This window comes from Salvelinus sp. IW2-2015, linkage group LG16 (assembly GCF_002910315.2).
Source record: "Salvelinus sp. IW2-2015 linkage group LG16, ASM291031v2, whole genome shotgun sequence".
Taxonomy (NCBI): Eukaryota; Metazoa; Chordata; class Actinopteri; order Salmoniformes; family Salmonidae; genus Salvelinus; species Salvelinus sp. IW2-2015.
This window is the reverse complement of record NC_036856.1, coordinates 36,124,554-36,134,422: the sequence shown is the minus strand read 5'-3', so window position 1 is coordinate 36,134,422 and position 9,869 is coordinate 36,124,554. Positions and strand designations below refer to the sequence as shown.

The 9,869-nt window shown below is 44.3% G+C and overlaps 1 pseudogene; it reads left to right on the top strand.

Annotated features, from left to right (window-relative positions):
• LOC111976125 (inactive tyrosine-protein kinase transmembrane receptor ROR1-like) overlaps positions 1 to 9,869 on the top strand; it is a 505,588-nt pseudogene continuing 495,719 nt past the window's right edge.

Here is a 9,869-nt window from a genome sequence, read left to right as displayed (position 1 = left end):
TCAGAGAGAGAGGAGACAGGGAAAGAGAAAGAACTCCGTGCGTTCTACTACACACAGTCACAGGATAAGGACGAGTGCGTAGACAGTTATTATAGACATTTTTGTGTCTTCTTTTTAAATCAACATTTGCACGTGAGATTACGGTTGTAGTGGATGTAAAGGAACTATAATAGAATCGGAGGAATGTATCCAGCTAGAGCAACAGTGACCCACCGTCTTCCGAGATGTCAGCTCCACATTATCCGAACCATCGTGCTACTCCTGGCTGTCCTAGAGATGACTGCGACCCGTAAGAATGTGACTTTATTACAGTGTTACAATGTCATATTATCTGAAACACACGCACATTTGAATGCCGTGCATTTTCATATTTGATGCCATTCGTATGGTGATATATAGGCTATTGGTCACTAGCCGTTAGCCTGTCGATTTATTCGATTGACGTGTCTCTCTGCAAAATATTTCCTTTCCTCTTTTTATTTGTTTTTTTCGTTAATAAAAAAAATGTCASATGGTTATATGGACATTCAATTCGTTGTATTGTTGGCCTTCAAAATAAGTTACTTGGTTGCACATAATATCTTCATTGATCAAGTATTGTTTACCGCCAAGTCTTTTATATTTTAAACAAAGCCAATTTAAACATTGATTTATAATCGCCAGTATATTGAAATACAAAGGGACTCTTCTTCTCCAGTCATGATGAAGAGGATAACTATCTCAGTCCCAGCTGGAGGTCCATTGTGAGTGTCGATCCATTTGTGATTTAAAGCAAACTCAGCAATACAATGCTGACTGATGCTGAGAGTAATGAAGTTCTTCGAAAGGGAATAAAATGTCTTTGTTGGAACAGACTCACTCCATCAGAAATGTAAGGCTAATCACTGTAGTCAAATAACAAACAGTAGCCTAGCTAGACTTGTCGTGTGTCTAAATGTATTGTCTTGCAAAGTTGTCTTCTACTATCTCTATAGATAGTACCTTGTCCTGCATACACTGGCAGTGAGGAAGTTAATATATCATGTTGTTTACATTTCTGTCACAACAGTTGTGATTTCAGGGACATAAAGTGACTTTATAGCTAATAATATCCTTTCACTAAGTCATCACAAAGCCAAACAATCATTCTCCTCCCCACACTTAACCTGTGAAAGGTTATAAACATCCTGTGGCTTTATATAAGCTTTATAACAGCTGTCTAGCCGAGGCAGGTGCCCAGATGGTGTCAAGTAGTTTCCATTAGGGACGGAAATTGCCAGGGACCTCACGATATGATATTATCACGATACTTAGGTGGCGATACGATATGTATTGCGATTCAACGATCCTCGTGATTCTATATGTGTTGCTATTCAATACTGTGATTTTATTGTGATTCGACGTTGTTCACCATATGTCTGCTGCAGAGGGACTAACTAACGCAAAAATAATATTGCAATATTGTCAATATGATACATTGTTTCCCCTAGGATTTTTTTCAGCAGCGGTGGCAAAGTTATTGTGGGGGGTGGGGGCTTAGTGGGCATGGCCAATGGCGTGAACAATTTTAGAGGCCCTCCTCTTGGCCACAGATTTAGCTGTTTTAAAGTTAATTTCCTGCAATTCTACACATGTTGACATGGGGCTGAGAGAAAATGTGCAGTTTTAAAGTTAATTTCCTGCAATTCTACACATNCATGGGGCTGAGAGAAAATGTGCAGTTTTAAAGTTAATTTCCTGCAATTCTACACATGTTGACATGGGGCTGAGAGAAAATGTGCAGTTTTAAAGCTCATTTCCTGCAATTCTATACATTTCTTCCAGGGCTTATGCCTTGTTCTTGTTCTTGTGCTCTGAGTGACTCATTTTAGATTGTCCCCGTCTGTCTAGTTTTTGTTTTGGTGGTTGTTAGTTCTCAAAGATGATCTTAGAAATACATAGCTCCATTATCCTTTCTAAATACTTTATATCAGGTTTTAGTCATTTAAGTTTACACTGAAAACGTTTTACTATCCCATTTTTTAATCATTTTTTTTGGGGTGGCGGCAACGATTTAGCAGCGGCGGCACGTCGCTGCTAAATGAATATAGGGGAAACACTGCGATACGATGCAATATATCGTCAAAAATAATATTTGATATGTAACTATTGATTTTATTTCCCCATCACTAGTTTCCACAGTTTAAAAGTTTGGAAGAGAGGTGCTGTCATTGGACAATTTTGGTTTGCCCTCTTGTGAATCGAATAGGATTTTAGTTTGTTACCCAGTTTGTCTATGTGTTATTAATTGCCTGCTAGAGGATGTGTCTAGGTTTGTTTGGATTACACCAGTCCTCCCTATTGGATTGGTATATTATTTTCAAAGGTTGGAGGAGGCAGTAAGGCCATATTCTGACATGCCACTCTCTCTTAGACTAGTGTCAGGAGCCAGGAATGGTAATCCAAGACACATGACTGGATGGGTTATGCGTTCATCAAATAAGATTTTATGATAGAACAGGAAAAGGGGAGGGCGGATCAAACCCTCGTAACCATTTCATATCTCCACTTCTTCAGCAGACTGGAAAAGAGGAGTAGAAGGAAACACATTATGAATCTGCCATGACACAGAGTCTCTTACATGTCATAACAGTCACAGGGCTATCAATCATTTGGGTGGAACTGCCTCGGGTACAGATTTCAACAAGACAGAACTGTTGACACTAAAGGCACTTTGCCTCTGAAAAAACTCACACCGTCTGGACTGCAGTCTCTGTCTCTCGCAGGAAGCCTCCTGTCCTCTTCCTCAGCTCTGATAGCTGAGCTCTTAGCCCCCTCTTCTGTCTCTCCTCCTAATGCATGGTACTGTAACTCAGCCATCCATTGCTGCATCTTTAAAAGCCTTCTCAGACGTTCAGGAATGTGAAGGAACTATATGTGTGAAACAGATGTAATGGTTGTAGTGTATGTATGTGTGCATGTGTGTGTGTGTGCCTTCGCCTGCGCGCGTGTGTGTGTTTGTGACAGTTTGGGTCCAGTGTGAAGCATCTGGAAAGATAATAAAGTCACACACCTTCTATGAATCAGTCCTCAGTCATAAATCATACACTTCTCAGCTGGTCCCTCGTTACTTTCAAACAACGGTGTGTAAAACATGTCATGCATTAGCAATTACCTACTTACCTTTTGTTATTCACATCATATGTTTGCCAAGTTTATATGGCTGTATTGCTCAACATACACCATGTTTTGAAGATGATGTCTTGTCTTGGCTAATTGTTTAAGTGGTGGTTACTTACAGTAATAGATGGTTATACAATTCTTACTCAGTTATTATTTTGTTCAGTGTTACATTAAACTGATGGCCAGATATGAGAAACAGAAATATGAACTTGAATGCACTATCAGGCATCCATTTTTAATTTAATTTGTTTACCCTCCCCACTGGGCACACACTGGTTGAATCAACGTTGTTTCTGCATCATTTCAATGAAATTACGTTGAACCAACGTGGAATAGATGTTGAATTAACGTCTGTGCCCAGTGGTTCTCCTCAAGTTGTGGTTGTTGTGTGTTTGGGTTTGTAGTGTAACAACTGGCAGCAGCAGTAGAGCTACTGATTACTTTCATTACTGACTTCCGCTTGTGTTTCCCAGCGCAATGACATCATTAAATCAAATCAAATTGTATTTGTCACATGCGCCGAAAACAACAGGTATAGATAGACCTTACCGTGAAATGCTTACTTACAAGCCCTTAACCTACAATGCAGTTCAATAAATAGAGTTAAGAAAACATTTGCTCAATAAACTAAAGACTGTAAAGAAAATTAGATCACAAGTGTTTCCTATCGATCTTCGATAGCATACCAGTGGCACTATTATTTCCATAGACTGGCAACCAGGCATGTTAGGCGACTACTGAAGATACTATCCAGTAGCCTACTGTTGGTGAGGGAAAACAACATCATTGTGGGTGGTTTTGCAATATGACCCAGAGGTTTGTTTCTTAGATATTAGATTGTGATAAATAGGTTCTGTAAATTGCAATAGATTGCAGTTTTACTGTAAGTTATTCCTTCTTACAACCGCATGATATTTTCATCTAAAAGCCTTCTAAGAAACAACCCCCACGGAAAGCTAAGCCGAGTGTTTTTCTGGTTGGGAGTCTTGACTCTTGGGAGACTATGATTCATTGAGGCTAAACATTGTTCACTCTCATGTCATATCCTCATTTGGTCTCTGCTCTCTCTGGGCTAGAGAGAGGGTTTGATAAAGTTTCTCCACTGCGATCTGAAGCCAAGCATGGAAACCCCTTTCCTGCAATTACTGTCTGCCTGCACTGCACAGCGGAGGTGAGAGCATGGCAGAGAGAACATCTCCTCTGGATATCTAGGGACTCAAAGAGTGGTTGGCTTTTTGCTGTAGATTAGAAGCATCCTCTTTGACATACATATTCTTTAGAGCTCGTAGTGGAGCTAAGGGCCTAACTTCCTTTCCTTGTGTCAACAATTATCCTAAATAATCAGTTCTTTGATAGAAGAACGACACTCATTATTTAAGTAAAGTGTGCTGTTATTAGATATGCACCTTATGGGTTGTATTAGGAAATGCCTTGTAGTAAAAAGAGATATACATTTTGACTTTTCAAATTACAATTTTCCTCGCTTAGTAGCATTTATCCGGGTTAATACGTGGGGCCATGCTATATTTCATTTCACAGGAGCGGGAATGAAACATTACTTTTTAAATTCAGCTGTAAATGTGTCAGTGTAAATCTCTAAAACCTGTTTGCATTGCTTTAAGGACTTATGGAACCCCGTCGCATGCAGACTGGTAATTCTCTCACCACCCACAATTAGGCCTTTGAACATTGCCACACTGTCTTAGAGCTGATAAATACCCAATCTTAACGGGCTTTTAAAAAATAAATAAATAAATGCTGCTTATCAGTCAACAGAGGATTGTGACAGGCAGTGTCAAGCAGAGGAGAGGAGAGCATAGGAGAGGAGAGGAGAAAAGAGCAGAAGAGAAGAGAGCATAGGAGAGGAGCGGAGAGTGGAGGAGAGTGGAGTAGAGGGGAGAGGAGAGCGGAGGAGAGCAGAGGAGTGGAGAGCAGAGGAGAACAGAGGAGAGGAGAGGAAAGTGGAGTAGAGGGGAGAGGAGAGCAGATAAAATCGTTCACTATCTTTACGTTCTTATCGTATCAGGAACTGGAAGTAGAAGACTAACTCTGACTGTTTTTCCATCTCAGTTTTCTTACTTCGCCAACTTAGTTTGCGGCAGGGGACTGGTTAGCGTTAGGGGAAAAATAATAAAGGAAAATACTATTTGACAAAATTCACTATTTATTTTCACTACAATATACTACTATTATCTCTCCTATTCTACACAATACATATCACTATTTTATTTACTACTCGTTGCGGCGCGAACTCTGGACATATCTCTGTATTTGTCTCAATGACAATTAACCATTGACCACCCATCTACTGGAGCTCTCTACAATTCTCATTCCCCTGCAATAATAAAGCTGATCCACCCTGAAAAAAAATATATTCAATACCATACATCTGGATATTTACTATGTTTCTTGCTAGCTTGGACGATGACCAGCTTTGGTTGACCGACAGTCCGCTAGAGGCTTTTTTATCACGTTACCCAGCACACTACGCAACTTATATCAAATCTACAGTCTTACTCTGTATTTTATCACCTTTTTGCAACACACTGAATCTAGGGATACGAAAACATATCAGTGCAGTCTCACACTTGCTCATTTTCATTCTCACTTCGAGATCCCATCCGTCTCTCTTTTTTGTTCTCTTCACGCCAGACCAACTAAACCAACCACTTTCTGTCTTCAACTTAAGACACTTCAAGATAGTACTCAAGTTCTAAAAGCTCACTAAAGTTCTACTCTTTCCCACTTACGAACTCAACAACGGTCTCTCAATCCTCATTTGTCCATCACTATACAATGTATCTCATCCACCACCCCAATAACAACCTGTACGTATCGGTCAGATTATGTCCAGTCGGAAGCATCATACACGCTCTCTGGTATGAGCTTGAGGGCACACAACTACACCACTGGAGGCTACATTCCTTGTACGGTTCCACACCTTCACACTCTGGTTTAGAACTCTGAATCTAACACCCTTCACATCGCTTCTATCATTTCTCCTTCCTCACACCACTGCTGGTTGTAACTGTTAGACTCTTCAGCTCCACAACGAACGCACACACTGGTGGATGCCACTTGATTTATAGTGGAGGCTTTACATGATAGTCCATATGAATACTGCTCGCAGCCCCTTCTCCGTTTCCCTCTTATCTTGTCACCCTTTACTCATTCTCTCCGCACCCGTGTGTCTTCTACTTGCTCTAAGTTCTCCACCAGTCTGAGTGGATTATCTTGCTTCTTATCCGCGCATCTTGCGATATCTCTCGCTTTCTCGTCAACCCTCTCTCGTTCTGCTCCCACCACCTCTCTCTTTCTCTCTCCCACCCCTCTCTTTCTCTCCCCACAACCTCCCATCCGAACTCTCTTTCTCTCCCACCCCTCTCTCTTTCTCTCCAACCCCTCTTCTCACGTCCTCTCACCCATCTCTCTTTCTCTCCCACCCCTACTCTCTTCTCTCCCACCCCTCTCTCTTCTCTCCCACCTCCTTCTCTTTCTCTCCCACCCCTCCTCTTTTCTCTCCCCTTCCTCCTCTTTCTCTCCACCCAACTCTCTTTTCTCTACACCTCCTCTCTCTTTCTCTCCACCCTCTCTACTTTCTCTACCCACCCCCTTCTCTTACTTTCTCCCACCTCTCTTCTCCTCCCACCCCTCTCTCTTTCTCTCCCACCCATCTCTCTTGATACTCTCCCACCCCTCTCTTTTCATTCCCACCATCCTCTTCTTCACCCTCTCCTCTCCTTACCCCTCTCTCTAATTCTCTACCCACCCCTCTCTCTTCTCTACCCCCTTCCTTTCAATCTCAGTCCCTCTCTTCTCACCCACCCCTCTCCTTTTCCTCTCACCATCCCTCTCTTTCCCTCTCCCACCCCTCTCTTTTCTCTCCCACCATCTCTCTACTTTTCTCCCACCCCTCTCTCTTTCTCTCCCACCCACCTCTACTCCACCCTCTCTTTATCTCCCACCCCTTACATTCTTTCTCTCCACCACCTCTCTCTTTCTCTCCCACCCACCCTATCTCGCACCTTCTCTTCCTCTCTCCACCCACTCTCTCCTTTCTCTCCCACCCCTTCTCTTTTCTCCCCCATGCTTCTCCACCCCATCTCTCTTTCTCCTCCCACCCCTCTCTCTTTCTCCTCCCACCGCACATAGGTGCGCTTGATCTTAAATTACTAGGGGTCCCGTCGGCATGGAGCGCCTCTTGTCCTCGACATCTTTTGGTCCCCTCTCTCTTCTCTCCACCTCCTCACCATCTCCTTCTTCCCTCTTCGTCACCCTCTTAATAACTGATCGCCACCCACTCTCTTCTTCCTCCACCCTGTCTCTCTCTCCCACCCCTCTCTCTTTCTCTCCTAACACCCGCTCTCCCACCTGGACGATTCCAGGTGTATCGGGGCTCTAGCTCATGAGTTGCATCCCCGAAAGGACGCGAGCAACTTCTCTCGTCTCTCCACCGTAGTCCTCTCTCTCTTCCACCCCCTCTCTCATTCTCTCCCCGTACCCGGCTCTCTCTTTCTTCTTCCCACCCATCTCTCTGTCTCTCCCATCTTCTCCGCCCCTCTCTCTTTCCTCCTCCCCTACCTTCTCGTTCCTCTCTCCGCTTCTCTTCTCTTCCATTCCCGGCCCATGACCTCTCCTTTCCATCCTGCCCCACCCTCCCTCTTCTCTCCCCTCTCATCATTCTCCCACCCCATCGTCTCTTATCTCCCCCTCTTCTCTCTCCAACTGCCAACTTTCTGCTCACCCTATCATCTACCTCACTTCTTTCTAGTATGTCGACCCGTCTCCCAGTCTCCACCTCTTTTTCCACCCCTCTTTCTCCACCCTCCTGTTCTCTCCCCACCCTTTCCACCTCCTTGTACCCTTTTTTCTACGACTCATGGCTCCTTCTCTCCCAACTTTTCTTCTTCCACCCATCTCTTCTTTCTTCCACCCTCTCCTCTCCACCACCTATCTCTCTTTTCTCCCCCTCCACTCTCTCACCACCCTCTGCTCTTTTTCCCACCCATCTCTCTTCTCGTCCCACTCCCTCTCTCTTTCTTCCCCTCAGTCCTGTCTCCCATCCCTCTTCGTCTTTACTCTCCGCATCCCCTCTCTTTCTCTCCCACCCCTCTCTCTTTCTCTCCATCCTCTCTCTTTCTCTCCCCACCCATCTCTCTTTCTCTCCCACCCCTCTCTCTTTCTCTCCCACCCATCTTCTTTCTCTCCATCCTCTCTCTTTCCTCCCACCCATCTCTATTTCTCTCCACCCCTCTCTTCTCTCCCCACCCCTCTCTCTTTCCTCCATCATCCATCTCTCTCTCTCTCTCTCCCCCCTCTATCTCTATATATATTTTTATTATTTCTCCCTTTTCTTTTCCAAACCTCCTCAGGGATGACTCTCTTTGCTGGTCTCTCTTTTATTTCTCTTTCTTTCATTTTCAAAATCAAATCAAATCAAAGTTTATTTGTCACGTGCACCGAATACAACAACAGTGTAGATCTTACAGTGAATTGCTTACTTACAGGCTCTAACCAATAGTGCAAAAAAGGTATTAGGTGAACAATAGGTAAGTAAAGAAATAAAAACAACAGTAAAAAGACAGTGAAAAAATAACAGTAGCGAGAGCTATATACAGTAGCGAGGCTATAAAAGCAGTGAGGCTACATACAGACACTGGTTAGTCGGGCTGATTGAGGTAGTATGTACATGTAGATATGGTAAAGTGACTATGCATATATATGCACAGAGAGTATCAGTAGCGTAAAAGATGGTGGCGGTGGTGGGTGGCGGGACCAATTCAGATAGCCCGGTTAGCCAATGTGCGGGAGCACTGGTTGGTCGGCCAATTGAGGTAGTATGTACATGAATGTATAGTTAAAGTGACTATGCATATATGATAAACAGAGAGTAGCAGCAGCGTAAAAGAGGGGGGGGGGGGGGGGGGCACACAGTGCAAATAGTCCGGGTAGCCATTTGATTACCTGTTCAGGAGTCTTATGGCTTGGGGGTAAAAACTGTTGAGAAGCCTTTTCATCCTAGACTTGGCACTCCAGTACCGCTTGCCACTGCGGTAGTAGAGAGAATAGTTTATGACTGGGGTGGCTGGGCTTTGACAATTTTTAGGGCCTTCCTCTGACATCGCCTGGTGTAGAGGTCCTGGATGGCAGGCAGCTTAGCCCCAGTGATGTACTGGCCGTACGCACTACCCTCTGTAGTGCCTTGCGGTCGGAGGCGAGCAATTGCCGTACCAGGCAGTGATGCAACCAGTCAGGATGCTCTCGATGTTGCAGCTGTAGAACCTTTTAGGATCTCAGGACCATGCCAAATCTTTTTTAGTTTCCTGAGGGGGATAGGAGTTGTCGTGTCCTCTTCACGAGTGTCTTGGGTGTTGGACCATTCTAGTTTTGTCCGTGATGTGGACACCAGGGACTTGAAGCTCTCAACCTGCTCCACTACAGCCCCGTCGATGAGAATGGGGGTGTGCTCGTCTCCTTTTCCCGTAGTCCACAATCATCTCCTTAGTCTTGGTTACGTTGAGGGATGGTTGTTATTCTGGCACCACCCGGCCAGGTCTCTGACCTCCTCCCTATAGCTGTCTCGTCGTTGTCGGTGATCAGGCCTACCACTGTTGTGTCGTCTCCAAACTTAATGATGGTGTTGGAGTCGTGCCTGGCCATGCAGTCATGGGTGAACAGGGAGAACAGGAGGGGACTGATCACGCCACCCTGGCGGGCTCCAGTGTTGA